General features: G+C 46.1%; 1 protein-coding gene across 1 annotated transcript in view; it reads right to left on the bottom strand.

Annotated features, from left to right (window-relative positions):
- The window catches only part of PLXNA4 (plexin A4), a 452691-nt gene that overhangs the window by 423698 nt on the left and 1577 nt on the right, over positions 1–27416 (bottom strand). The gene's annotated exons all lie outside the window — the stretch shown is intronic.

The following is a 27416-nucleotide window of genomic DNA, read 5'->3' as shown; positions in this document are numbered from 1 at the left end:
CTAGGTGTCACCTTTCAAAGGGTGTTACTAATTGCCATCTAAAGTGAGGTAAGCCCTGGAAGAACCCTCCATGTCCTTTTAACATCCAAAACAAATCCTCTGCACACCAACCATCAATGTTAAATAAACACAAGTTTCCATTAACCTGCACCTCTGTCCGTTTACTTTTTAAAAGCAGTGTCACTCTCCTTTAAATGAACACACTAATTAGCATATTAATAAATAGCTGAATGGAATCAATGAGACATGTAATCAAGGTCTGACCAAGAGACAGGGCCAGGCTGGAGAGGCTGAAGGGAAGGAGAGGACAGCAAAGAATCTTATTAACGGGTTTGCTGAAAGGGGACATGTAAAATCAATGTCTGGTAGGCAATGAAGATGCAGCCAAAGTTGACAGTTGGTGGGGAGCTAAGTGCTTGCCCTGCCTCTCCCTGCCACAGGAAAGCCCCTGGTGAGAGTTAATGTGACCAGCAGGGAGGACAAGAGTTAATTGGCATTGGGAAAGCCGTTCAGAGATGGCGTCCAAGATCGCAGCTGGAGGAATTACCCAGAACTTCAGCATGAAGACCTAACTCTAGACCTGTATTCAAAACACTAAGAACAAGCCTGGGAGAGCTGACAGAAGTCTCAGTGAACACTCACTCTCTAAAAGATTCTGTGGAGCACTCATTTGTTTTTTGGGGGACCAGGCGATAGTCTTAGTCACCCCCAAAGTCTGGACTAATTTTTACCCCTAGATGCCTGGCCTTGAGAAGTCGGGGGCCTGACCAAGGCAGCCTTAGAGGTTCCCCCCTCTAAAAACAGGACTCCCCTTCCTCGATTCCCAGTGTCCTATAACACACCTCTGTGCAGGGCAGGAAGGCTCTAGAAAGCAGAAAAAGTGTTGAGGCTCCCAGCTGAACTAGGATCTTATCACCCACTTGCCTTGCTGCTGGAGCTTAGGCGGGCAAGCACCAAAACAAGGTTTACTCCAGCTGGGGCCCACTCCTTTGGGCTGAATACCCCTAGTTTTCATTTTCTTGGGGATGAACCTTAGAAGAGATGCCAATGGATATAAAGTCCATTGGTGCTTTGTCCCCTCCCCCAAAGCCAGCTCAGGAACACCTGTGGGAGTGGACCATGTAGCCGACTCAAAAGAAATGAAAAGTCAACAGCTGTTTTCTAGTTCCCCAGCATTGCCCATGGCAAGCCCTGACAGATGACAGAACTGGCCCCTTAGCCCCGGGGCCCCCGTGCCATGGAATTTAGCTTCCTTTTCATTTCTGACTGGCACTTTCTGGAGAAGCCAGTCTTTAAGTGTGGCTCACAGACAAATAATGTGCTGTCTGCCTCTCCTTAGCACTGGTCTGTGCACATGTCTGATCTAGAGGCCCAGCAGGGCCTTCATCCTGAGCTCCTTATTTTATTTTATTTTTTTTTATTTTTATTTTTGGCATGGTGTGTGACCTGTGACTCACTCACTCACCCTGAAGCCCACATTTCCTGAAATGGAAGTGAGGACACATATTAATGGAAGGGTATGGGGACACAGGAGAGGGCAGCTATCAGTGGCTCTTTAGGGATTTTTCCACTTTATAGCTGGTCGTATTTGGTTTTGTTTGTTTGTTTGTTTCCCAAAAGACTCACAGCACTGTAGGAACGTCTCCAGGTCTAGACCTGGCCTGGCCCATTAAAAGAGCAAAGGAGTGACAGCCGCTAGCTCAGGGGCAGAACTGTCTGTCAGCCTCCTCAAATAAATGAAACACAGGAGGGACCAGAGACAGCTGTCCCTAACCTAGTGGGACAGTGGATCAGCAGAGACACACGGTACTTCCCTGCCAGGTCCCAGAAGTTCTAGGAAAGTTCCCCAGTACCAGGCAGCATCCTCAGAAGTGCCCCCATTGCGTACTACTTCTTTGGGTCAAGCATTATGCTTTTCCAGCAATCTACTCCTGCTGCCCAGCTTCTTATGCTGTGGGTCACCACATAATTGACTGTGGAGGTGGAGAAAACCTTGGCAGCAGTAAAAGGTTTCCGGAAGCTTAACAACCAAAAATTCATTCAAAATCAAACATGTAATGAATCTGAGGTGTGCCGGGCAGCACTCCCTAGACAGCCAACATGAAAACCTTAGCCTGGCCATGCCGTCCCATCAAGCAACGCCAATGAGGAACTACTTAAAGCATCTCAGCTCAGGCTTGTGGTTCCTGTGCGTGATGAACCACACTGTCTGTACCTTGACCACAACACATTTTTGCTCCCATAAAAACATAACAATTCGCTGAAGAAAAATTCATACTTTTAGTATTTTCCTACCACCATCTCTCAGCATGTAAATGCCAAATTAATTTGTCTTTGGATTGTGTTGTGTTAGGATTTTTTTAAACAGCAAGGAGGGGTATAATGGAAGGCTTGGGGGGATTATGTAATTATATTATCATCACAAAAAATAAAATTAAAAAAATTTTAAGTAATCTATACATGTTTTTATATTTAAATTTTGGTTTATTATATGTCATATTTTAAAAATGTTTAGTGTATAAATGTGATATGTATAGGCTTTCTAGACTACATATTTTTTATTTGGGGGTATTTTTTGTTTGTTTGTTTGTTTTATTTTTTTTTTACTTTTATTGAATGTCTATGATTTACACATCATGCACCAAAATCCCTCTCCTCTCCCCATGCCCTCATATCCACCTTCTGCCCTTGCAACCTCCCCCCAGTAAAATAAAACAAACCAACCAAACAAAATCTTGTCACAGAAGCTGTAGTGTGTCATGCAGTATAGCCTTTTGTCCACATATGTTTACTTTCAAATGTTCATTGCTACGAGTCATGGGTCTGGCTGGAGGCCTACACTATTGTTACCAGATCCTCATTGGGACTGCTGTTGAATATCCCGTTGTTGCTGTGTGTCAAGGAGATTCTTAATCTTTGAATCTGCAGGTCAGGTCCCTTCATGTGTTCTAGCAGGTCATACATGGGGCAGATTTTGGGGTGAGGTTGACTCAGAGCCCTTGTCCTCAGGGCAGGGCCCAGTCTCTGGTTCCCGTGTCATCATGGCAGGGCTGGCTCACCTGCTCCCATGTCCTCAGGGCAAGGATGTCTCTCCTGCTCCTGTGTCCTCAGGGCAGGGCTGTCTCTTCCACTCTCCTGTATCCTCAGGGCAGGACTGGCTCACCAGCTCCCATGTCCTCAGGGCAAGGATGTCTCTCCTGCTCCTGTGTCCTCAGGGCAGGGCTGGCTCACCAGCTCCCATGTCCTCAGGTCAGGGCTAGCTCACCTGCTCCCGTATCCTCAGGGCCAGCTCTCCTGCTCCAGTTCAATTTGCCATATTGTTGCTGGCCATCAAGGCCTGGATGGCCTCCTACTCCTGTGGGTACTGGATCTTGTGGGCCATCAAGCAGGTGGTAAATGGAGGCCCCTCAAAGTCTTCATTGAGTTGCTCGCAGACACCACTGATGTTGGCCCAGCTCAGCTTCTTGTCCAGGGGAAATTGTGGCTCTGTTGAGTTGAGCCTCCTCGGCACTGAGCATGGCCCTGGCCTGTGATAGGAGGCCTGTGAGGCCGGTGGTGTGGGTAGTGCAGTCCTCCCTCGGGCTCAACTCAAACAGCACCCCCTCTTCAAACGCCATCTCCTTGGCCTGCACTGCGCTGGTCCACAACCTAAAAAGCAGTGGCAGCAGTGGCGGCAGCAGCATTCTGGGAGCTCACCAGAGCATTGATTGTCCCATGGTGCTGAGGCTGGAGGGCACAGACAATCCATATGACATCATTTCCTTCTTTCTGGAAAACACCAGCGCTGTGTTTTGGAGCTCTCAGTATGGTCCTTTGGTGGCTGCGCAGTCACTACTGTTCCCTGGATCCGACACAGTATGAGATCGACGCCATCTTGGAAGATCTCGGCTTGGGTATTTCTAATACATCGCGCTAAGTGTTTCCTACCAATCAGGCTCTGGAACACAACCATCCTCCTCAGAATGAATTGAGGACCTCTTCTTTCGAACCCTGCAGCCATATGGCTCTGCGCCCACAGCCCATATACATGTTTTTTTTTTTTAACTACTGTTTGAGGAATTGGGGAGAGGGTTCAACAGCACTCACTGTTCTTGTGTAGGACAGGAGTTTAGTCCCCAGCACTCATATTGTGGCCAGGGATCCACTGCCCATATCTGGCCTCTGTGGGTACCAGTCAGGCACACAAGTATATACCCAAGCATTCATACACATAAATAAAAATAAATACTTTTTAAACTTACTGTTTGAGTTGCCAGTTTAGGTTTCATTTTTTTAACCAATAAATGAATTTTGGCTTTGATTAGGACAGAATTTCCTACAATTCCTAAAATGGACCTAGCCATTCTGTGCTGTGTGTCTGTATGAAGTGGCATTCTTTGTACTGGTGATTATAAAAAACAAGATACCTATAAACTCTGAAAATGTTCTGTGTCTGACAGTATCAAATATTTAGCCAAGATCTAATTCTCTATGTAAAATTAAACAAGTGTGCCAGCCTTACTAGTATGTAAATTTACTTTCGTCTTTAATAAGCAGTAAAACTATATATAATTGCCAGATAGTCGTTTTAAAATAAATTCCTTTATGATTCATAATCAGGAAATGCTTGAGTGATAACCCTACTTCATGTAACTATAAACTTAGAATCGCCCGAGAATTTCTCAGACAGTAAGGGCCACAAGTAAAAAAGTTTAAAAAGTCCTGTCTTAGTGGGCATCTTCTATCAAGTCTGTGTCGCTGAGATTAGGGGATACAGGGAAGAAAAGGATGCTGTGACGTCAGGGACTTCTCTGGATTTCCTGGGTATCTAGTAAAAAGTAGGGAATTCTGTCCCCTCTGGTCAGTCAGTCCTCGGTAAGTAAAATTATTGTGGTAGGCAAGAAAGGAAACACGTTTCTGTGCAAAAAGAAGCAAGAATGGTCAATGGAGCCTGTAAAAAAATGTTTTTCTCACCTCTGGGACATGGGTGTACACACTGTGCATAGGAGGCAGAAGGAGTTCTCTGTGCGTTCATGTCCAGCCTAGTCTACAGAGTGAGGCCCTATCTAAAAATAAATAACTACAAAAACTATAGCACAGAGCGTTAGAGACCCTGTCTAAGGAAAGGAGAGAGGCAAAGGAGACATTGAATGGTGTGATTGCTGGAAAATGTAACTTCTCAATTTTGTCTAAGGATTCCTATATGGATGGTGACAGATGATTATAGATACAGACACAGAAATGGAGATGGTGACTATTTTCAAACCAAACATATCAGGGCACATACTGCAGCAACGGCGTGGGCTATCTGGGCCACAGGCTCTTCTGTCATCACTGTAGCGATGATGAAAAATAAAAAATGGCTGTGACAGGAACCCTGGAGTGGGCTTATAATGGGAAATGTGAACCAGATATGCCTAGTTTTCTTTTTTATTATATTTTTACTATATACACTTATATTATTACACATAAATAAAATAAACTACATACGGCAAGAAGAAACATGAAACAATCAGGAATTATATAACTGTTACATTCATAGTGTCTTGGCTATTTGTATCTGGCAATCTTGAAGAAAGCATCTTCAGTTTAAAGAATAAATTTCTGAATGTAGATCAATATGTCTCATATCTCATCTCTATCAACTTAAAACATCTATCTAGACCTAAAAACATCTTAACCCCTAAACAATTAAGCGCCATTGTAAAACTAAACTATCTGGTCTTCAACCCCATCAGAGACCTGAGAAGGAATAAAACTTAATTACCTGAGTAAACCAGAAGTGCAGGTTAGCAGCTTCTAAAATGAAAAAAATGACAGAGAGAGTTTGCTGCCTGAACAGTTACCCAAAACTCTCTATAATATTAGGGCATCATCTTCTGGCTCAATATTTCTGACAGACAAATTTGTGAGGCGGGGACTAGTGAGGACTTGCTTACTCTTTTCTTGGTGGAGCTTGGCCCTCTAATCTGCTTGCATCCAAGCTTGCCCATTTTTAGGCAGAATTCTGTCTGTGGTAGAAATGAAGACATTTTGCCCAGTGGCTGGTTTACCACATTTGAAGCTATCTCCATAAGGAGGTTCTTTGATGCTCATCATCTTCTTTGAGGAGGCTGGGTGTTGGCAAGAGTTAACCTGTCTTGTTGTCAAAGAATCTTTAAAATAATAAAAACATCTTTAAATGCCGTTTTCTGTAGGTCTCTGAGGCTTTTGAAGTCCTTGTCTAACTATTTTACCTTATATATCTATAGAATCATATCTATCTGTTAAACCTAGGATGTATATTCTTGTGATAAAAATAGACTGGTATTTGACATGACCATGATTTGATCAGCTAACAATTAGCTTGTAGTACTTAATTATTCTAAACAGCCTATAATAGCACTTTCAAGGTATTAGAAGTATTCTACTTGAGTTGTATAGGTAAAATTCCTCATATTAAAGTAGAAACATACAATGTGTATGAAGAACAATCTTAAATTTGATTTCTATACCAATGTAGCAAAATCAAACATATTTTGCATCAGTGTACAAAATTCTATACCAATGAGTTAAAAATGACCTTACTTGTGAGTAGCAATTAAGGCCTTAAGTTGGGAAGTAGATTCAATAATCTACTTTTTGTCCTACCATCCCTATATATTTCTGTACTCCCCTTCCTTCTTTTCACCCCTATCTCCACACCTATGAAAGAGCCTAGTTTTCTCTGGAGGGCAGAGCAGAGGGACAATTCTCTTGCATGCTGTGCTCGGCAGTAGAAAAACTATCCTGTTCAGATCTGGCTACACTGGATTGGTAGAAGACCTGTCATCTTCAAAATACACACACACACACACACACACACACACACACACACACACATTTATACTCTCAATCTACGTCGCTAACCATCCTTTTCCACAATTAACCCATGGTTCCTTCTTCTGCCAGTAAGAGTGTGTCTGAGAATGACACGATGTTCCAAGCCAAAAGGTGTGTTATCATGAAGAAATGGCACTCACTTTCAGAGCTAAGGTACCTGAGAGAACTGAACATTCTCTGACAACCAGGATGCTCCAGGCAATAGATTCTGATTGGATAGCTGGCCACACGCTGTGAAAACCATGCAAGAAAAATCTCAGGGGCCCTTGCTATGTGGTCTAAGGTTCCTTGACAAGAAACCAGGTCCTGGGGCTGAACACAGCAGAAATGGTGTGTTTTTGTAACTGTCCCTGTTTGGTACAATTGAACATATTCAAGTCTGTAGACGCCACACACAGTGAACATACCTCTGGTCTCCAGTGAGCCACATAGACCTCGGGACTCACTGTAGGCAAACACTAGCAGATCGTGTCCTACAGTGCTTGGCACAGTGTCCACGCAGTACTTAGCAATGGCTAAGTCACTGCCAAGAATCTCCTGTATTCTCTCTCCTAAAACCACATTTAGAGTCTCGGGTAGAAAACCAGAATAAAAAAGCCAATAAGCATCTCTATGGCCAGTGAGAGGCATTATCTGTGTCACCTCTGCAAGTGCTATAAAAACAAAGTATGCTTACTGTTGGTACTGGAAAAATCAATGGCCAAACTGAGCCCAGATTGGTTGTATAAACATGGCTGCTAAATCTAGGCTCCTGGGGAATTTTTGAGTCCTCCATAAATGAAGGAATCCCTATAAATATCTGAAGTCCCTTTTTAAGAGGTCACACTCAGATAGAGAGAAATGGGGGGGAGATGTGATAGAAGCAGCCACCTGTTCTTCGTTTCTTACCACTTGTTCACAGAACCCCAAGGATTGCTGAAGGTCAGCACAAAACAGGTGTGACAATAAACCAAGAGCGCTCAGGCTCAGGGTGGCAAGAAGCGGAACTAACAAGCTTTAGGTCTGAAGAGCGGGAACTAAGTTTGTGCAGCATTGTGGATGCTTCTACCAATTGAACAATTAATATGTGCCAAACAGTGAACAAATGAGTTCCCGTGTGTGTCCTTTAATTGTCACAGTAGTCCTTAATGTATTCCTTAACCTTGCAGTGATAGAGAAATTGGATAGCAGCAGAAACAAGTAACATACTCAGGGACACAGCCAACGAAGCTAACATGCTATCTGTAAATTACAGTAATCTCCCTCTTATCCACAAATGATTGATACATTTGGAGATTCCCACTGGGTACCCAAAACTGCAGATGGTGCTGAATACCATGTGTACTGCTTATTCCTATATGCACATGCATGCCTAGGATAAACTTCAATCTAAAAAAAAAAATTAGGCACAGTAAGTGATTAACAACAGCAAGTAATAATAAAATGTAACAATGTACTTTAATGAATATGGTCTAAGCCTGGCCACCTCTCTCACTCTTCCCCAATATCTAACTGCAGTGGCTCACTCTGCCTGAGGCGCCACGGTCCCTCCCTATGTGAGGAGAGGACGTGAATTAGAATGACGTAAGCACTGTGACATACAGCCAGACTACTGCTTAGGTCGAGTTTAACCACAAGCGCTGCAACACCATGAAAGCCAGAACGAGACAGCCCTGCACAGTAGGCAGACAGCATGCACGCTGCGGGTACAATGCACAAAGGCACGGATTCCATCACGCTAGTCACAATGACGTGTCATCTTAAACCTTAAGCATTTTCAGAAGTTTCCAATTAATATTATTTGGCTCGTAGTTGACTGTAAGTAACAGAAACTGTGGAGAGAGCAGCCCTGGGTAAAAGAGGGAGCTAATGGGTTTTCGGCTACTTCAGCTTTCCACTTTAACTCACGCATCTGGAGCAGGCTGATCAGAGAGGCACACAAAGCTGGTGAACGGGGCTTGAAAGCCTCCTTCAGAGCTGACACTTAGCAGCCCAACTACATCGTCTCAGCAGGCAGTACTGGACTTGTCGATGAGCACAGGAGTTAGGAAGAATCTTTCAGTGGAAAGTGATGTCAAAGACAGAGGATTGGTTAGAAGTGGCTTCCAGGAATCTTTGCCCTATGGGCATAAGTGTCTGGCAAGCACAGAGCCCTTTATGGCTCTATTCTTACCTAGGGCTCCCATTATGTTTGAGTGCCTGCCTTCCGAACAGTCTGCCCACTGAGCCCTCTAGAACAGCGGTTCTCAACCTGTGGGTCACGACCCTTTTGGGGGGGGTGTCAAATGACCCTTTCATGGGGGTCTCTTAAGACACTGGGAAAGCACAGAGATTTGGATTATAATTCATAACAGTAGCAAAATTGCAGTTACAAAGTATCAATAAAGATAATTTTATGGTAGGGGGTCGGTCACCACAACATAAGGAACTGCAGTAAAGGGTTGCAGCCTCAGGGAGGGTGAGAGCAGCTGTACTAGGAGGTGCTTAGGAAGCTGTATTTAAAGCACTGCTGCCTCTGCTTCAGATAGACTCACGGGAGTCACCAGGTCAATGCACTGTAAACTTCCTCCTCTGTACATTGTGCAGAAAATATTTTTGTCTCACCCCAGGACCAAAAGAAGGGATGTCTGCCACCTGCATGTTCCACATGCTGTCATGTGTGTGTGTGTGTGTGTGGTGTGTGTGTGTGGTGTGTGTGTGGTGTGTGTGTGGTGTGTGTGTTTGGTGTGTGTGGTGTGTGTGTGTGTGGTGTGTGTGGTGTGTGTGTGTGTGGTATGTGTGTATGGTGTGTGTGTGTGGTGTGCGTGATGTGTGTGTGGTGTGTGTGTGTGGTGTGTGTATGGTGTGCATGTGGTGTGTGTGTGTGGTGTGTGTGTGTGTGGTATGTGTGTATGGTATGTGTGTGTGTGGTGTGTGTGTATGGTGTGTGTATGGTATGTGTATGTGGTGTGTGTGTCTGGTATGTGTGTGGTGTGTATGGTATGTGTGGTGTGTGTGGTGTGTGTGGTGTGTGGTATGTGGTATGTTTGTGTGTGTGTAGTATGTGTGTATGGTACGTGTGTGGTGTGTGGTATAGTGTGTGTGTGTGTGTGTGTGTGTGTGTGTGTGTGTGTGTGTGTGTGTGTTGGGGAGAATGAAAGGACTTATTACCTTAGCAATCTGTCTCCTGGTAGAGCAGCTGGGCCCCACAGCAGGTCCTCTCTCACTTGTAAGAGCGGGGTGGGCCTGATGACTGACAAAGGTTGGTATGAGAGGGAGGAGTGATGTGGTAGCCTGCTTTCAGTGGCAGGGAGTACCAGAGAATGTCTATAGCTGCCTCTTATCCGTCATCACTAAAACCACCCTGACCCTATGGCAGTGTTGGCACCAGTCAGGTGCACTGATGGGTCTGCTGCCTCCAGAGTTCATCCTGGGTCCTCGGCACTCCACTGTTTCCCAGACTCAGAGAGGGGCACTCAATGACCGGTTACTTGTCAAACTCAGAAGGGATGTTCTCCAGGAAAAGTCAGGGCAAGGGTTCTGTTCTTGGTGCTACGCTGTTTCTTGGTTTTTATCAGCAATTTGAATGAAGACTGAGAATCACATTCATCAAACTTGCAGATGACAAATTCCAGGACTTGGGAAGGTCAAATGAAATAATACAAGAAGAGTCATGTGGTATTACAGTAAGACTCAGCCCATTGATGGCGATGAGCCCATTGAAGCAATCTGTCAAAAAGAAAAAGTCCCCCCACCCCAAATTAAATGTGATAAAAATAAGACCAGATCTTACATTCTTAGGTTCTTAGATTTCAAACATATATATGTTTGAAATATATGTGTGTGTGTGTGTGTGTGTGTGTGTGTGTGTGTATTACCAGACTGCAGAAGATGGTGTAAAACATACCCAAAATTAAGGCGGGACCAGTCCTGATTCCTGAAACAGCAGCTGAGCAGAAGCCAGCAGTGCATGTGCTGACCTCCTGCACATTGTGACTGCCATGACAGAGGCGTGGTCACTCCTAACTAATTAACACAGAGAGGCAATAAAGGGGAAAGCCTTCCTGAGCACCTCCAGAGTCAGGGTGTTCCCGTCATCCCCTGCAAAGGCTTTCAATTTGCCAGCCCCGCCAGGGTGTTTGACTCAGACAAGACAGATAGGAAGTGAGTTGGCAAAAGGCTGCTATGTGATATTTTCTCCACAGAAGGCAGAAAGAGTGGGGAAGTAGAGACACAAAAACAGGTGAGCAGCTGCCAAGGGCAATTGTTTAAACCCTCAAAGAAAGATCCCTTCATTTCCTGGACTTTTACGGCCATGTTATATTTCTCTCTCTGTCTCTCTGTCTCTGTCTCTCTGTCTCTCTGTCTCTGTCTCTCTGTCTCTCTGTCTCTGTCTCTGTCTCTGTCTCTCTGTCTCTCTGTCTCTGTCTGTCTGTCTAAATATCTATCTCAATATTTATAAAAGATCAGAATTTTCTGGCTCTAGACAATAGGAAATCAAGCCAGTTTAGTGGTGTTTTTGTGTTGGAAAGGAAGACTTACGAGCCCTTTGTGTCTCCCAGGAGAGACAGTGAGTGTGCGATCAAGCCTCAGCTCACTGGGTGCCACTCACAGTGGACAGGGAAGGAAGGCTGACTGAATCAACACACTCACACGTAGCTATCTCCACATGCAGATTTCCCTGTGAAACCGCTTCCCACTTCCTGTGTACTTATTTGCTTCCCGGTGGCTAACGCCCTCCACCAGCTGGCCACTCAAAAACTCCTCTTTTTAGTCAGGTGTGGTACCACATGCTTATGATTCTTGCAAATCGGGAGGCAGAGGCAAGAGGTCTACTGTGAGTTCAAGGCCAGCCAGAGCTATATAGAAAAGCTCTACCTTAAAATACTTTTTAAAGAGCAAAGCAAAACTCCTCTTTAGAAGATCAGAAAATATAGTGAAGTGTAGGGAGAAAGAGAAGAAAATCCAACATTATGTTAGATCCAGTGGGAATTATAAATGTGTGTGAGAGGATGGTTTCTCTCAAGGAGTGTGCAATTAAGTAAATGGAAATACCCAAAATACAGTCAATAAATTGCAACTTACCAGGAAACTCTTGGCAGCCTGACTTTGCAGAGAGTCTCTTCATAAGCTACGCTGACGCTGATGTGCGCGTGCGTGCAAACACACACACACACACACACACACACACACACACACACACAAAATATGCCTGCACCCAGGAAATATCTAGAATGTAAGAACATTAAAAAACCAAGTTAGCCAGTTACAGTCCCTTCCTTGCCCGGCAATATTTTAAAATTGGCAAATGTAAGTTTTAGGTGAAAATGCCATCCCTTCAAATCAATACGTGCCGGGGAAATTTTATTTGACAGTTGCAGAATTCATTTTCTATATTTGGCTGTGTGATATGTCTTAGACTTTTACTCTGGCTCTCTTGAGCACACCAACACGGGCCTCATCAAATTAAAACTGAGAGCGATTACATCACTGTAAATCCTAATGCAAATAAAATAGTATTTCACTGGATAATGACAGCCAGTAACATAAACACAGTTTATACAAATTATTTAATGAGCCCGTTTCGAAGTATTTGCCAAGAAAGGCCAGGCTTGCTTAAGCCCTGGAAGGAGGGATGGAGGGGAGCGGAATGGGTAGGAGCAGCCAACGCAAAGCAGTCTGGGATGGGAGAGCAAAGCTTGCTCTCTCCCCCCTTCCACCCAACACACAGTCTGGGGCTCAGCATCAGCCCAGAGTCTCCATCCAGCTTGCCACTATGTACATGGCTGGCATGCTGAGCCTCGAGCATTTAATGCCTCTTTGCTTGAGTCTTCCCATTTGCCCAGATGACCAGTTATCCCTCTGAGGATGTCTAATAAAACACAGGCCGACGAGAAGTCTCCTAAAAGCAGTGTGAGAAGGCAGTGCAAGCAGAGGAGGTGCCGTGGAGATCCACACCTCAGTCACAGGCTTAGAGAGGGTTGTGGGTGGGGCTTAGGTCCCCAGTTCTAGAGTCACCACCTCAGTGTAGAGACACATGTGTAGGGGGCACAACCGGGAGAGCTGGGCGTGTCCGCTGCTCGCCTTCATCCTGACCACGAGCATTGTGGTTAGGTTACTTCCCTTCCTGGGGTCTCAAGCCCTGCTCTCTGGGCCCCTAGTAAGGAAAGCCTATGCTAGCAGATAAACCAGAAACCACTGACTTTTTTCCCAAGGCCAAAAGTGCAGTCACCTTGGTACAAAATATACTGAGAACAGTTAAGCATGCACAAAACTGGGTACAGAGGCATGAGTAGATACAAACAGGAACCCTGCTGTTTCTGTGGCTCTGTTAAAGGGGGTGTGCCCCCAAAACGTTGCCTGTACCCCTACCCCAGCTCCTGTTCCAGCTCCATTCCACGAGGAAGGCCATAAGTCAGCCATGTTTAGTACCAACTAAAATACTCAGAAAGAATCCTGCAGATAGCAGATCCGTCATCTCCCCTGCAGCTAAAGGCGGCCTCTGGGGCTGAACTCTTGGAAGCCTGGCTCTAAAGAGCTGCTGTGAGCAGTGGTTGTGGTAGTCAGACACGCTGCTCTGAGCCCTCCACTCCTTACCTGAGACTGATCACCTTCCGTGGAGGCACAGGGAGCTCAAAGGATCTGCATAGACTTGAAGGAGTTGGGTTTATTTCTTCTTCAAACTAAGCTTTATCGCCATTGGCCTGGTCTCTCCAGGTCCTATGCTGAGCCCTCAGGATAGGCAAACAGAATCAGAGGTTCACCACCAGCCCAGCCTATAGGGACCACAGAACAGAATGTCCAAGCCTCCCCGTGGAATGCTAAGCACATGGCGTAGGTGTTAGCCTATTTTCCAACATGTCGCAAAGATGGGCAGCTATTGCTTTTATGCCTACTAGCACCCTGCTCTACTTGGCGTATTAATTCAGGTGCCTTCAGCATACCTGTGTGAGGCAAAGGTATGAGCACAGAGGGAGCAGCTCCTGAGCTCCCTGGATGGGCACTGTCCCACCTAAAGACATTTTAATAATAAAATTTTTCTTTAACACTCTGGACCAAGCTAGACTTTTCCAGTCACCTTGACTATGCAGACAAGCTGCTACTCTTAAGTCGTGGCTCAGATGATATGCAAACCAGCCCTGCCACCGGCAGCTTGAACAGTTCCCCCTTAGGGACCTCCATTTAGGTAAAGCTTGACCCCAAACTACCTGGAGAAAGGAATCCTAGGACAGGCCAGAGTGAAACAATGTGAGTGAGTTTACTAAGGTAAGTGTGCATGTTAGAGAGTGGGAGAGATGCTTAAGGAAAGGAGGGTACAGTAACTAAGTCATGGGTGCTGGTCCTCAAAAGAAATCAATTAGGCATCACCTCAATTATGGTTACTATTGCTGTGATGAAACACGATGACCAAAAGCATATTGGAGAGGGAAGGGCTTATTCAGCTTACACTTCCACCTCACTCTTCAGCATCAAAGGAAGTCACGACCAGAACTCAAGCAGGGCAGGAACCTGGAGGCAGGAGTTGATGCAGGAAACATAAAGGGATGCTGCTTACTCGCTTGCTCCACACAGCTTGCTCAAGCCTGCTTTCTTATAGAACCCAGGACCACCAGCCCAGGGTTTGCCCCACCTACAATGGGATGGGTCCTCCCCCTTCAATCACTAATTAAATTAATTAGGAAAATGCGCTATAGCCTGGTCTTCTGGAAGCATTTTTCTTCATTAGGGTTTCCTCCTCTGATGACTCCAGCCCCGTGTCAAGTTGGCATAAGATTAGCCAGCACAGCTGTTGTCACCATAGTGTGTGTGTGTGTGTGTGTGTAAAATCTTGTGGCTTTCTAAGTTACATTCTTACATAATTTACAACAAAATGCAGAGTCAAGTTTGTAGGTTAAATGAAAATATATGACCCGATTTAGTTATTTCTCCAAACTTAAAGAATTTGCTTTTGTAAGTGAACTCATGTATGATTTTATGAGGTGCATCACTTGAATTTCCAGGATGAGAGTGAACTGCTTGGCATGGCTAAGCCCAAGGCCACAAACATTCTGGTCCAATATAAACATAGTCTGTTGTTCTTAACACTCTTGTTTGAGTTTATCGTTAGGAAAATACACATTGTCTCTGTAGGTAATGTGGACTTATCAGTTGTGTTACAAGTGTGTTGACTCTCAGCAGGAAAGGCAAACTAGACCCCAGGGTGAGAAGCCTTCCTCCTCTTTGCATGCCCCATCCCATAATTTCCCCTGTCTTTTTTTTTTTTTATCAAGCTTCACTGTCACCCAGGATATTGGACTAGATAAACAAGTCATTGTTCCTGAGGGGCAAGGTCAAAATCTCTTTGTCATCTCTTGGGTTGATGAAGCCCCTTTCACTAGACCATGTTGTTTTGAATGTGGACTCGCTGAAGTGGAGAGGAAGGTATGTACCACGAAGTGGAACAAGAAAGCAGAACAAAGGTTTGTCATTCTCTATTGCCACCTTTTATCCAAGCTTGCTCCTTAATAGTGTAGGTACTGCTCAGCCTCCCAGGACTGTCACTTTTTTTCCCCCACTGGAAAATAGTGGGGGGCTCTCCTAAAGCTAGGCGCATGCCTGGAGTGCTGCTAGGAACATCTCAAGTAAATTGTTCAAGACAGCATGTTTAATTCAAAACATGAATCACTTGAAAAAAATGTAAACCTCCACACACGGGTCTTCTTCCTTGTTTTCCAAGCTGCTGCCAGAACCCAAGGTGAGTGCTTAAGGCCCAAGTCACAGAGGTAGATCAGCATGGGTCAGCAGAGGATGCTCGGAGCCACCAGTCTCTGGTCACCTCCACCCTGACTCGCTAGAGAGACACCTCAATTTGCTGTACCCAAAGGAGAAAGGGACACCTTTCTCCCAATCCTCACCCCAGATCCATCTCAATCTAAAAATCTCAGCTTTATAAAGGATTTCATTTGCTACCAACTGCTCAAGTTAGACACCTCGGAGATCCCCAACTCTCCTTCCCTTGTCCCCTACACCTTTACCACCACGGCTTCCATCATTAACTTTAACTCCTACACACCTCCCTAGGCTCTTCCTTTCCCGCTTTTCCCACTGACTTTGCTCATCCCCGGCTCAGGTCTCCCATAAATTACCAGAGTGACCCGACTTCCAACTGTCCTCTCTATGGATCCCACTGAGACCTTTCGACAGGAGAAGCGATCATATTGATTCTTTTCCTTGGAATACCCCCAAAGCTCTACCCCTGCCTACAGGGAAAGCCCCTCCCTGGGACGTTTGTGCTGCACCTGGCCTGTCATCTCCTCATCCCTTCCCACCTGGCCTTCAGCTCTTTCATATGACCTCAGGGCTGCATGCTTGCACCCTCTCCATGACTACCTCTGCTACGTTCTCCAGCTCGAGCCTCTCTCTGTGTGTTGACCATTTTACTAACCGTACAAAACCCAGTTAGCATCTCCTCCAGGCAAAGGTCTTCTCTGTGTCCTTCTCATTCCTGGACCCATGCCCACTTATGATCTCATTATGCCCCCATCCTTCCCACATTTCATTTAGATTCTGTTCATGCCATGCTAGAGTCATAATATACTGTTCCCTAGAGAAGAGAAAGAGACTATTTCCTATGCAGCCGTGGACACTCAAAAAACTGGCTGAACGAGTGGCCAATGGTATAGCTGGTAAAAAAAAAATCCTATAAGATCACAACAAACTTCTCTAGATAAAATATTTACGTGTATTTGGATGGACTACAGTGAAAAGTAAAAATGTAGGGAAACCTAACCCCTTCTCCAAAGTCCCCAACTCAACTCAACCTACAATGGCCAAGATTGGGATGCAACTCTGCAACCAACCCTGCTCAAACCCCCGTTCCTGGTGCTAAGCATCCCCATCCCACTTTCTCCTGCCATCCCAATGGCATCGTTCCTTCTGGACCTGCACAGCTCTTCACCAGATCAGCAAACACCGGAAGATGCCAAAGGAGTCGTGGTGAGAAGCCTAGCTCCACCACTTTCTTCCTCGATTTTCTCTGACCTTGTGTGTAAACAAACTCTGCTTTCTGAAGCCAGGCCTTTAATATGTATGATCACATCCACCTTCCTGGGCTGCAGATGGCCGGCAGGGGGTAGAAGGGCTTGTTCCTGGTTTTAAAGAGAGAAAGAGGCATTGCCCAGCCAGCACTGACTGGAGAACACTCAGCTGACTCAGGATTAGAAGGTAGACCTCCCTATTCCCTGACCAGCACATAATTCTTCTTCAATTGCTCTGAAAATGAAAACCACAGGATTAGTTTACAGGAGAGGGGTGGGGGGGGTGGGGGGGGGCGGGAGTCAGCCTGGAGAAGCTGCAGCCACATTTCTGACAAGCTCTAGTCAGAGGACCCTGTAACTTACGTAAATGACTTCTTATTACACCACAACTGACAACGGCAACATGCGAGTCTGCTGCTTCCTCTGAGGGTTCTCTTGGTCGATCATCCAAATCTCCCAGAAAGAAGAACAATTATGGCCCAAGCAGGAAAACAGGCCTCAGGACACCACCTTCCTCCCACATCTCCCGCCCCCCCAGCCCCAGCACGAGCCTAAGCCCCTCTCCCTGTGTATGTGTCTCTCGGCTGTGTCCCAGCAAATAGGATTCCTACTTTGAGGGGGAAAGAGGAAGAGAGAGAGAGAGAGAGAGAGAGAGAGAGAGAGAGAGAGAGAGAGAGAGAGAGCCAACAGTTTATAAGGAAGAAATGAGAGAGAGCCAACGGTTTATAAGGAAGAAATGAAGTGGCAATTTCCCAACATGGCTGGGAATCAATACAAGCTGTTGTCAGGGTGTTTCCTCAAAGGGTGGCTGCCATGCTTCTCCAAAGTCAAGAGCAACAGAGCTCCAGCGCTTGACTTACAACTGTTTCGTGAGAGCAAGATAGTTTAAATTTAAAACTCACTGCAGTTGGGTCTGAACTCAGCTGGGACTTGATTTACTGCTAATTCATTTCTCCGATTCCTATAATTCTAAACTCAGTCACCAAACAGTTTAACGCTGATAGAATCACCGTGCAATGCGTTATGAATGGGTCTCAGGGGAGTTGTGTTAGTGAGAGTGTGTTAGCAACTGTTACTCACTCTGGAGTGGAACTAGGTACAGGCTGAGGGTACTGGAGGCCCAGCGATTGGGCAAGTGGGTTATTAGTTGACGTCCTTGGGTAATCCAAAGCCAAGTACCAGTGGAATGGTACCTTTGTCGATGCGGAACATAACTCACCTTCCGAAGGATATAGGAAATAGTTTACACTGAGCCACATATGAGTGGTTGTGGTCTAGAAGCCCAGGTTTGTATTGCCTCAGTTGACAGGCTCCACTACGGAAACGGTTGCATGAACTGTTACGAACACATATCTAAAAGCAGCATAAATCAGTGCATTTCCCCACACACTGAGACCATTGGCAGGTGGGTACAGCAAAGTGAGCAAAGCCTTACTGCGGGTTCTAGATGCTCTCCGACGATATTCTTAGCTTCGGAGCTGACGGAAGCTAGTGGCTTACGAAGAATATATTTGAATGTTTTGCCTGGTAGTCAAAGGATGCTAAGTCAGGTACAGGGGTAAGCAGTAAACACCTGTTAAAAAGGACTAAAGAGAAGCCAAGATGACTTGGATTCTCCACCTGCAATGTTCTGGCTCATGATGTTCTAACCAGTCAAACTACAAAATCTCCAGAAACTTCCGTTCACAGCTCTCTCTCTCTCTCTCTCTCTCTGTGTGTGTGTGTGTGTGTGTGTGTGTCTTTCATGTATGTATGTGCACAAGTACAAGTACATGGATACACACACACCATTTGCCTATGTAAGATGAGCAACAGTCCGAGAAGTGATTCCTATAGGAAATACAACCTCTAGGTCGCTTTTTTGTGGACAAAGCCATGAATTTATAGTCAAAGCACAAATCTTCATCCTCTTCCCCCCTTAGGGTAGCGAAGGTTCCCCCAACACATCCCAGAACAAAATTGCTTTCAACTGTTCATAACTTACAGATATGTGTCTTAATGCAAGCCTCGTTTGCTAATTTGATGAAGACCATTTCTCTTTGTCGGCTATACTAAGGCCCGTTACTCCGTAAGTGCAGCTGGGGTTGGGGGAGATGGAAAAGGTAAATGTCATTACTCACAGGCTTTTTAAAACCTCTGCTTTGGTCAATGATGTGCAACAGAAAAGTACCACTTGTTGGGAACATGTCTATGATGTGCCAGAGCTGCATTCAATCTGAAAACAATCCCTATGTAGGATGGGCATCTGCCTGCAGGTGGTGTGGTGCTCACAGGAGTGCTGTTACTCTCTCAGAAGCAAATGACAGGGTCAACAGGTGCATGGCTGGACCTCATAAGTCTTCACTTTACCAATACCGTGGTATTACTCTTTCTAGTGTGTTCCCCTCCAAGCTGACCTTGAACTTAAAAGTGTCCCATTGAAGCACAGTATCTCCTAAAATATTGCTTCTGCCACTGCTCCCTCTTCCTCCTCTTCCCCTTCTTCCTTCTCCTCATCTTTCTCTCCAATTCTTCTAGTTATGGAACAAGGCCAGGACCTCGCACATGCTAAACCATGAACTTAGCTCTACCATTGAGCTACATGCTTGGCCCGAAAATGCTTTCTACCCAACAGAACTCTCATTTCAGGAGATGTCAGCAAGTTTAAATACGTCCACACGAACCAATCCCACTGCCAAATAAACTGGCTAGCATCTGGTTAATAATAAACGGGTTTCTCTATAGCAAGCCTGAATACACTTGCTTCGCATCTTGAGATGGAGAGGACCCGGGAAGATACCTGCAGAACTTGTTTGGCAGTGCAATGTTTTCATTTGGGCCATGAGAAGAGGAGAGTCAGTGGACAAGTGTTTAGAGAGGCTCTGGGTAAACTAGCTTGGTCATCCCTCTCCGTCTCTCAGCATCGACCCCACAGCGAGTTTCACACAGGGCATGATTCTTTGAGTCTATGCCGGTCAACATGAAGAGCCCACTGCACCCCATCCACCCTCACTCTGCACATTCAGCAAATATTTATTGATCACCTCAAGAACATGCACTTTGTGCTGGGCTTAGTATAAAAGAAGTACTAAATGGTTCCTCTCAATCTAGGACATCAGAATATAGAGTCACTCCTGGGCATCTGCAAGCAGTTGGTTCCAGGACAACACTACGCTCCATGGATAAAAACCTCTGCGGATACTCAAGACTGCTATATGTAATGATCGAATACTTGCACACGTGTGGCGTGAGCCTATACTCCTGTGTACTTTAAATCATCTCTCTATTTCTTTTAACACTGGCACAATAGAAAAGCTACTCAAATAGAGGTTATGCTACACTGTGGAGGAAATAATAAGGAGGAAGAGAGTCTGTTCACATAGGGCAGCAACATGATTGTTTTTAATATTTCTGGTGCATGGCTAGTTGAATCCACAGATGTGGAACCTGTGGATACAGAGAGCAGGTCGCACACGCTGTTCATTGTCCTCACTGCCCCTGCCGGCAACAGCTGCTTTGTCGTTGTGGAAAAGAACGAATGGGTTTCCTGATTGGGTGAGATGGGCTTTTAAGCAGGGGCGGAGCGTAGAACTCTCAGGCAGAGGACTCTGCAGACCCTGCTCTCTATGCCAGTGAGTTGCTCACATCAGTCAGTGGGTAGAGGCAAGTGCGCTTAGGGTCAGCCTCTAATGGGGAAGAGAGCTGAGAGAGCGGTCACAAGCACAGTGTGATCAGTGAGCCCTTGCCCGGCTTGACCTGAGAAGGGCTACAAAGGGCAAGAGTTACAAAAATAAAAAACTGAACATCAGAGAGGACCGGGCTGGCTAAAGGTAACAACTTAAAGAAATGGTTTATGCAGAAATATTCTCTATTGTACTGCACTTCAGTGCTTATAACAGCACTCAAATGTAAGAGGAGGACAGGTCCTGGCTCTCAGCAGCTGTGCCATCAGCTCACAGGAGCAGAAGTGCCTGGGATGGCCCCATACCACCCAGGAAGGCACTCCTGGGGTTAATATATCTCAATATCAGAGAAATGTCTTGATACTGTCCAGGATCTCTTCTTACTCTTAATATGACCAACTCAATAACTATATCAGTATTAGCTGACTGTAAAATAACTTCACTAACAAGAGCAAAAACAATGTAGCAATAGTCCTAAGGAATGCCAGCCCTCATTCCTAATGAGGTTTCAGTTGGGACTGTGGGCCGGCTGACCCACAGTGTGGTCGGCTAAGGTTGCCACGACTCTATGAGTCTGGAGAGTTCTTTATTCGAGAATTCCTTCCTGACTCACTGTCTAGACTCTAAAGAGCTGCACAGTCCTTATGCAAGGCTCGATTGAGGCATTTGCCCAGATCTCTCCTGTCCCAAGCAGCTTCCGGCTTCAGCCATTCTTCCAGCTCCCCCATGCCCCTGTCCATGGGACAACTCACACCACCCCTCTTACCCTAAAGCTGTCACTGTCTTTCTTCCTTTGGAACAAAGGTCAGGCTCCTGTAAAGGTTGTATTGTCAGACACAGTGGGAGGAACCAGAGAGGTCCAGTCCCTGGGCCTGACTGCCATCTTCTAGAGAAGCTAGGCTGAGATCAGAGGACAAGGACAGACAGGCTAAGGGAACAAATCCAGGCGTCCATCTTGAGCCAGAACAATACTGTTTGCACTTCTTCTGGGCACTAGAATTTCATGTAAATTGCAATTGAACAAGGACTTTTTCTACTTTATATTAAATATTTTTAAAATCGCTATTCTAGAACAACTTTTTCGTTTTGTAACTTGTGGTATTAAAATATAAGGCTATCTCTGCAAAAGTCCCTTCTCTGGGAAGCAATCAAGCTGAGAGTTACATTTTGCTGTATCCAAAGTCTACTTTAACTATAACACCAGCAGTTATTAATCAAAAAGAACATAGAGGAATTATTTATGAATCTAAAAATATGTGCACATGCCTGAGAAATCCTACTGCCTTGGAGGGACACAGGAAAGGGCAGAGATGGAGATGGTGCTACAGATGCTGACACTACAGATACAGTTCTGAGGACCTGGGGACCTCATAGTTACCTGAACCCAAGACTTGGTTACAAAAGTTCAGCTGAGATTACTCAGTCAATAATAAGGACAGAAGAAAGCATGGGCTGCAGAAATGACTCGGTCAGTAAAGTACTCACACTGCAAGCATGAGGTTCCACCATAAAGAAGCCGGACACGGCACCACACACTGTGGTGCCAGCAGTGGGGCTGTGGCCCGCTGGCCAGCCAGTCTTGCCAATTTGGCAAGCTCAAGGTTCAGTGAAAGACCCTGTCTCAAAAAAAATGTAAGATCATGAAGATCAAGTCTCAGCATTTACCTCTGGCTTCCACATATAGAAGCAGACACACGCACATAAATATGAACATGTGCACACATATACGTTAAAAAAAAACCCATGTAGACATTCATGTGTACACACGTGACAGCGTCTGCCGTCCTTCTTGATGGATTCCAGAGTTACACCACACTGAAACATGCTGGTATGTTGAATGAGAAAATCCTACAGCGAGAACTTGTTTAACTTTTATACCTAGTGTCTTAAACAGTCTAGACCTGGCAGCTTTGGTGTATGTAACATCTATTTACACAGCCACAAACGAACTTTGGAGATTTTTGTTCTCTTGTTGGCATTACCTTCAAGAAGCAAATCTGAGATGAAAAGCGAGAAAATGAACCTGGTGACATGCCTCGTGGACAGGTTCAATAGAAAACTCAGTTCCTGGAGCCCATTGTCACTTCATGGCTCCAGGCTCAGTGTGGGGAGAAACAACCCACCAATTCTGTGCTGCTTACTTTCCCTCCTCTTGACCTCTGGGCCAAATCTAAGGGACAATTTGTTTCTCCTTCTGCTTCTGGGCTTTTCACTGGCCTCAGGGAAGTGAGTTAGATTCTTACAAGAAGAGTTTCATGGGAATGTCAAAGAGGAAGTGCTAATCTGCAGAGATGAGGGGAAAAAAAAGACCAGCAATTGCTGTAGTTTCAATGACCTCATCTCTCAGTGCTGTTCTCCCCCCACCCCATAATGGGAACTGGGGAATTGATTATGCTTAGGCTGGGTTCGGTACATTGACTGTGGAGACGAGATCCTCTTAGCTTAGTGATGTGTTTTGTGTTGGAGCGACAAAACATCCTAAAATCCAATTTGCTGTTGCGAATCCTGGTTCATGGAGAAGGCACCGTGGAGGGGAGTGAAGATCCCAGCTTACAGGCCCAGGCTCTTAGGATGATTCAGAACTCACAGGCACCTGTTGACTTAACTCTGAGTCCTTTCTGCCTCCCCTCCCCCTGGGGTGGGTGGACGCGATACAATTCTAAGCATGCCCCTTCCAGCTAGCCCAAGTTGGGCAGAACTTTCTACACTGCGCAGTGTAGGGAGTAAAGCAAACCGCATCATGTGTGGAATAAAAGTTTCTCTCTTGAAAGTTAGAGGGAAATCCTAACCGGAGCCTCTCTTATTCTGTGCCCTTGAGTGTGCAGACCAGGGGAACTGAATGTGGGGAACCCTGGCTTTGCGGCAAGACACTCCCCACATGGTACATAGTTTCCTTGGGCCTTACTTGTACGTCTCTTCATATTACAAATGTGATTCCTAGTGGCTCCATTCAGCCTGTGTGCGCCCTCTCTTCTTTCTTTTCTTTTTCTATTCTAAATTCCAAATCCCATTACATCTGCAGGATTACCCTCCCTGCGCAGGCCATTGGTACCAACCTCCACCTACTACTGTTACCGGACATTTCCCGTGCCCCTGGATCCTAAAGCTAAGACTTTGAGAGCTAGCGAATGAATGAAAGAACAAGTACAGAGCACCACCTGTGAGCCGTGCCCTAGCACCAATCCCTGCCCAAGAGTGAACTGGCCATCTGTTGCTTAGCAACCTGGGTCCTCTGGCATCTTTAACTGTCATCCCAGCCTAAGTTCCTATGCCATCAAAATGGTAATCCACAGTCCCCACCTTACAGGCTACTTTCAGCACTCAGTGAGAGAGTGCCATTTCCATAATGCCAGCCAGCAACTTGAAATAAAGATGGAGACTTCGTCCCTTCCCTCGGCCATCACCTTCTGTGTTTTCCCCCAGAGAAAAATGGGAATTTCCTAACTATGTAACAGTCGACCTCAGAGCTGAGGGGTCTTCTAGAAAGACCCCGTGCAACTTTCCAACTCACCATCAGCTGTGGATAAGACTCCATCCCCTTAATTAATAGGGAAATTGAAGATCAAAGAACAGAAACATTTGCTTGGGGTCAGTGACAATCCAAAAGAGAAAGCAGGACCCCCACCACACTCTCCCACTCACTTAGCAAGTGGGGGAGGGGGCAACATACTGAGGACCAGCATCCTCACAGGCCAAGCAGCAGCGTGGTGACAAAGGTCAGACTGCTTAGCACTGAGACTCGGTTCCACCACTTGGTGGCTATGTGTCTTTGGACAAAGTCCTTAACCTCCTTCATCTCAGTTCCCTTGGGAAGATTTAGGGACGGCCATGGCCACTACCTCTTCAGGTGCTAGGAGGAATAAAGGAGCAGCCCCATCCAGAGTGCTCCAATGATTCGAGATCAAAGGGAGTGCCTCATAAACACTGGCCACCACAATCAGCATTAATAGCTATTATTTTCCATTCCAGTGTTTTCATAAGGGCTAAAACCAATACTAATGTTCTCACAGCTGCTTCCCTGGGGACGCTGAGGCCACGTGACCATAGCACAGGGCTCCTCACTCAAGACTTCAAGAAGCTATTCTGCTTCCCAGCAGGTGGAGGAGAAGCCTCCTCTTCTGGAACAGGCCTCCAGTGAGGAATAGGGACCCCCCCCACCTCCGCCTGCCTTCCCTTTTAAGATTCACCACCCTCCACTTAGCGGCAGAGTCCTATCCTGTCTCCTTGCTGGCTCCACCTTCCTGTCATAACCAGAACGTCAGCAGCCTGGGAAGCAAGGACAGGAGGGAGACCTAGAGTAAGTCAGGACAGTGAGAGGGGGATCAGGTGGGTGTTAGCGGGAGGGGATAGTAAGGACTAGCCTTTAAAGAGACAGCGTCTGCAGGGCTCTGCGTGGACCAAGCATTGCTCAATGGAGCCTCCAGGGCAATTACACTAATCATGTGCATCTCCCAAACAGCCCTTTGATTTATTAGCACAACGTCTTTTTTTAAATGCCGCTCTTAAATATAAATAACACTTAATCATCCAGCTGTCGTTAAATTCATGTTATATTGATTTCGTGGAGTGCCGCAAATGTGAGGGTGAATGGGCTGGTGAATACAAGCACAAAGCTGGGTGGTGGATTCAAAAGTGGGGGTGCGGGGCCGCGGGGGAGCGGGGGGGGGGGAGATGGAGCTTGGAAGAAGGAGGAAAGGATGTCCCGAGGGAAAGAAGCGAACTCTGCACAACTGCCCAGGGTCTGAAGCAGTTTTCCATCAGGGAGCACTGGACACAAACAGGAGAGGAGAGGAGAGGAGAGGAGAGGGTGACACAATGGGTGCCCGAGGAACCCCCAAGATCACAGCACAGTAGGTTCATAGTGTTGCCGCCACCTCGTCACAAGCAGTCACAAGCAGTCGGAGACCCACTGCAACAGGTCTCTGATATGCATTGTCTGCACAGTGCCTTCTCTGGTGATAGTGGGCTGGAGCTGCTAAGAAATGCCCCCTAGCTGGCTGGGAGGAGAGACGACACTTGCTATAATTTCTTTCCATCAAAGCCTGGTAATAATACCTCGGAGCTCAGAGCAGTTACTAACCCAATCCCCTGAGCTCTCTCCCCCCAGGTAGGAATGGTACCACCCTAGGAAACCCCCACTTAATTCCCAGCATCCCTCCTCACGATTAAAAGGACCTATAGGCCAAGTGTAGGCAGATTCTGCCATGCAGACTTGCCTGCCTGCAGGGAACCCAGCTGAAGCAGGAGGCTAGAGACAGGGAAGGAGACTGGAGCAAACTGGCTACCTAGGAGCAAAATTCCTCCCTGGAACATTTTCAGGGGTGGAGGGATAATATGGGATTTAGTGAAGGAGCAGACCAGACCACGGGTGATCGATGCCTGGTGTCCACAGGAGTGTTTCCAGAATAACCTCCAGCCTCTATGGGGTTGATCAAAAAGAAGCATTGTATGTCTGGGCCTTTTCTAAATCATGCAATTGGGTGCCTTCCAGTGCAGACCAGAGAACTTAAAAGGCCACAGAAGAATGGTAGAGCAAGGATATTGTGGTATACTCCAGGGCTAGGCAAAAGAGCCAGGAAATGAAAAGAAATACGTACAGATGTTAATTACTGTCTATCTTTTCCTAGAAACCAATGGCAAGTGCAGAAAGTGGGCAGATTCTTTTGAGTTCTGGTGCTTAACGTATAACCAGCATAATCACAGTTGACTGAGCATTAAAATGACAGGTCCTGAGGCTGAAAATATATGAGACAGGGAAGAGGAAGGCAAAGAAAGGAGCAGAAGGTCTGTTGCGGGAAGAAACCTGCACCCCAGCCTCCTGTACCCCCTCTGAGAGATACTTGTTTTCACTGTAGTTCACCCACTGTTCGTTACAAACCTTGTGCCACAGCCGTATGCACAGGTACATGGGCCGTCCCCATTCATACACTCCAAGTCTATGCATGCCAAAATGTGCCCATGTTTGTCACCGCCCAGAAGTCAGAAGTGGACACCCCTGTCACCTGTGCTTGCACACGTGGAGTGCGCTTGGCAAGGCTGTACTGCTTGTGTACTGCTGGGTAAGTACACACCCACCAGTCTTAAGGAGAAAATGCTGCTTCTTCCTGGTCTGGGTTCGCCCCATTGTGAGAAGCTTTCCTTTATTCCAACTTATACCCTTCTCAATCAATCAGAGGGCAGCTTACACCACAGACAGCAGGTATACAATTTTCTTCCTGGGGCATCTGCTCTTCCACCCACCTTGTGGGGGGAGGGTAGAAGCCAATTCCCATTTTTGCCAGAACGTCAAAAACAACAACAACAACAACACCAAACACACATACACACACACACACACACACAAAGAGACAGCAACAGAAACGTAGAGACTTGCTATGTGTCTTCCACGCCCAAAATAATGATTTCTTTGAATCTTCTATTCTTCCTACAATAATTGAGCCCTAAAAGAAATCTCTCTTAGGTTCTAATAGGGGAGCCATTAAAAAAAAAAGCCGTTGAAACTCCAACCACCCCCACCCATTGTAGGAAAAGTTTCAAAATGATCAGGCCTTTGAAACTCGGATGGCGGGGGCAGGGGGTGTACAACTTGAACCACTAGCTTCTGAAGAGCAACTCCGCACTCAGAAGATCCAGACTCTGGGGTGCACTAGTAGACCCCCCCCCCATACCATATAGGTGGGTCTGCCATCGTGTTCACAGTCCTTTCTCCCAGGAAGTCGTAATCCATCTCTACTCTCCCTCCTGGTTCGTGTTCTCAGACACACATCCCAAAAGGCGTGTGACACGTGTTAGCTAAAGGCTCAGGGGGGGAATCGCCTCACATGCACAGAGAAGGATAAGGAAGTGAGGGGTTGGCCGCAAATATGTGTTCCTTAAGCCCTGTCTGCTTACTGTCTACCAGAGACTGGCAACGTGAATAAGGTCTGATGCCCCTTAAAGG

The sequence above is a fragment of the Acomys minous genome (genome assembly GCF_964271855.1).
Source record: "Acomys minous genome assembly, chromosome: 6".
Lineage (NCBI taxonomy): Eukaryota > Metazoa > Chordata > Mammalia > Rodentia > Muridae > Acomys > Acomys minous.
Note: the sequence above shows the minus strand (reverse complement) of the source record. Positions and strands in the feature narration are given on the sequence as shown.